This window comes from Schistocerca piceifrons, unplaced genomic scaffold (genome assembly GCF_021461385.2).
Source record: "Schistocerca piceifrons isolate TAMUIC-IGC-003096 unplaced genomic scaffold, iqSchPice1.1 HiC_scaffold_1544, whole genome shotgun sequence".
NCBI classification, from domain to species: Eukaryota; Metazoa; Arthropoda; class Insecta; order Orthoptera; family Acrididae; genus Schistocerca; species Schistocerca piceifrons.
Window position 1 is genome coordinate 11,708,954 of NW_025727396.1, and position 3,015 is coordinate 11,711,968.

Consider the following 3,015-nt stretch of genomic DNA (forward strand, 5'->3'; position numbering starts at 1 on the left):
GTGAAGCATCGGAATCTATAACTAGTGTCACAGGAATGGTTCAAAACATAGACAGTAAGAAGAGGCAATTTTCGGGTACCTAAGTCGGCATTGTGCCTTTTCTATTTAATTCCGATGTAATTTCTGTGTTTCATCGTCAATAAGAAGGTCAGAGGGATACGGCAAACCTGAAGTGAAACATCGGAACCTATAACTAGTGTCACAGGAATGGTTCAAACCATAGACAGTAACAAGAGTCAGTTATCTTGTACTTAAGTCTTAATTGTGCCCTTTGTATTTAATTCCGATGAAATTTCTGTGTTTCATCGTCAATAAGAAGGTCAGAGGGATACAGTAAACCTGAAGTGAAGCATCGGAATCTATAACTAGTGTCACAGGAATGGTTAAAACATAGACAGTAAGAGGAGTCAGTTTTTCCTTGTACTTAAGTCGGCATTGTGCCTTTTGTATTTAATTCCGATGCAATTTCTGTGATACATCGTCAATAAGAGGGTCAGAGGGATACAGTAAACCTGATGTGAAGCATCGGAATCTATAACTAGTGTCACATGAATGGTTCAACTCATAGACAGTAAGAAGAGTCAGTTATCTTGTACTTAATTCGGCATTGTGCGTTTTTTTTAATTCCGATGCTATTTCTGTGTTTCATCGTCAATAAGAAGGTCAGAGGGATACAGTAATTCAGAAGTGAAGCATCGGAATCTATAACTAGTGTCACAGGAATGGTTCAAAGCATAGACAGTAAGGAGAGTAAGTTTTCCTGTACTTTAGTCGGCATTGTGCCTTTTGTATTTAATTCCGATAAAATTTCTGTGTTTCATCGTCAATAAGAAGGTCAGAGGAATACAGTAAACCTGAAGTGAAGCATCGGAATCTATAACTAGCGTCGCAGAAATGGTTCAAAACATAGACAGTAAGAACAGTCAGTTTTCTTGTACTTAAGTTGGCATCGTGCCTTTTGTATATAATTCCGACGCAATATCTGTGTTTCATCGTCAATACGAAGGTCAGAGGGATACAGTAGACCTGTAGTGAAGCATCGGAATCTATAACTAGTGTCACAGGAATGGTTCAAAACATAGACAGTAAGAAGAGTCAGTTTTCATGTACTTAAGTTGGCATCGTGCCTTTTGTATTTAATTCCGATGCTATTTCTGTGTTTCATCGTCAATACGAAGGTCAGAGGGATACAGTAAACCTGAAGTGTAGTATCGGAATCTATAACTAGTGTCACAGGAGTGGTTCAAAACATAGACAGTAAGAATAGTCAGTTTTCATGTACTTAAGTCGGCATTGTGCGTTTAATATTTATTTCCGATGCAATTTCTGTGTTTCATCGCCAATAAGAAGGTCAGAGGGAGGCAGTGAACCTGAAGTCGAGCATCCGAAACCATAACAAGTGCCACGGGAAAGGTTCAAAACATAGACAGTAAGAAGAGCCAGTCTTCTTGTACTAGGGTCGGCATTGTGCCTTTTGTATTTAATTCCGATGCAATTTCTGTGTTTCATCGTCAATAAGAAGGTCAGAGGGATACAGTAAAGCTGAAGTGAAGCATCGGAATCCATAACTAGTGTCACAGGAATGGTTCAAAACTTAGACACTAAGAAGAGTCAGTTTTCTTGTACTTATGTCGGCATTGTGCTTTTTGTATTTAATTCCGATGCACTTTCTGTGTTTCATCGACAATAAGAAGGTCAGAGGGATACAGTAAACCTGAAGTGAAGCATCGGAATCTATAACTAGTGTCACAGGAATGGTTCAAACATAGAGAGTAAGAAGAGTCAGATTTCTTGTACTTAAGTCGGCGTTGTGCCTTTTGTATTTAATTCCCTTGCAATTTCTGTGTTTCTTAGTCAATACGAAGGTCAGAGGGATACAGTAAACCTGAGGTGAAGCATCGGAATCTATAACTAGTGTCACAGGAATGGTTCAAAACATAGACAGTAATAGAGTCAATTTTCGTGTACTTAAGTCGGCATTGTGCCTTTTCTAATTAATTCCGATGCAATTTATTTGTTTCATCGTCAATAAGAAGGTCAGAGGGATACGATAAACCTGAAGTGAAACATCGGAACCTATAACTAGTGTCACAGGAATGGTTCAAAACATAGACAGTAATAAGAGTCAGTTATCTTGTACTTAAGTCTTAATTGTGCCCTTTGTATTTAATTCCGATGAAGTTTCTGTGTTTCATCGTCAATAAGAAGGTCAGAGGGATACAGTAAACCTGAAGTGAAGCATCGGAATCTATAACTAGTGTCACAGGAGTGGTTCAAACATAGACAGTAAGAAGAGTCAGTATTCTTGTACTTAAGTCGGCATTGTGCCTTTTGTATTTAATTCCGATGCAATTTCTGTGTTTCCTCGTCAATAAGAAGGACAGATGGATACAGTAAACCTGAAGTGAAGCATCGGAATCTATAACTAGTGTCACAGGAATGGTTCGAAACAGAGCCAGTAAGAAGAGTCAGTTTTCTTGTACTTAAGTCGGCATTGTGCCTTTTGTATTTAATTCCGATGCAATATCTGTGTTACATCGTCTATAAGAAGGTCAGAGGGATACAGTAAACCTGACGTTAAACATCGGAATCTATAACTAGTGTCACAGGAATGGTTCAAACATAGACAGTAAGAAGAGTCAGTTTTCTTGTACTTAAGTCGGCATTGTTCCTTTTGTAATTAATTCCGATGCAATTACTGTGTTTCACCGCCAATAAAAAGTTCAGAGGGAGGCAGTGAACCTGATGTCGAGCATCCGAATCCATAACTAGTGTGACAGGAATGGTTCAAAACATAGGCAGTAAGAAGAGTCAGTTTTCTTGTCCTTAAGTCGGCATCGTGCCTTTTGTATATAATTCCGACGCAATATCTGTGTTTCATCGTCAATAAGAAGGTCAGAGGGAGGCAGTGAAGCTGAAGTCGAGCATTTGAATCCATAACTAGTGCCACAGGAAAGGTTCAAAACATAGACAGTAAGAAGAGCCAGTCTTCTTGTACTTGAGTCGGCATTGTGC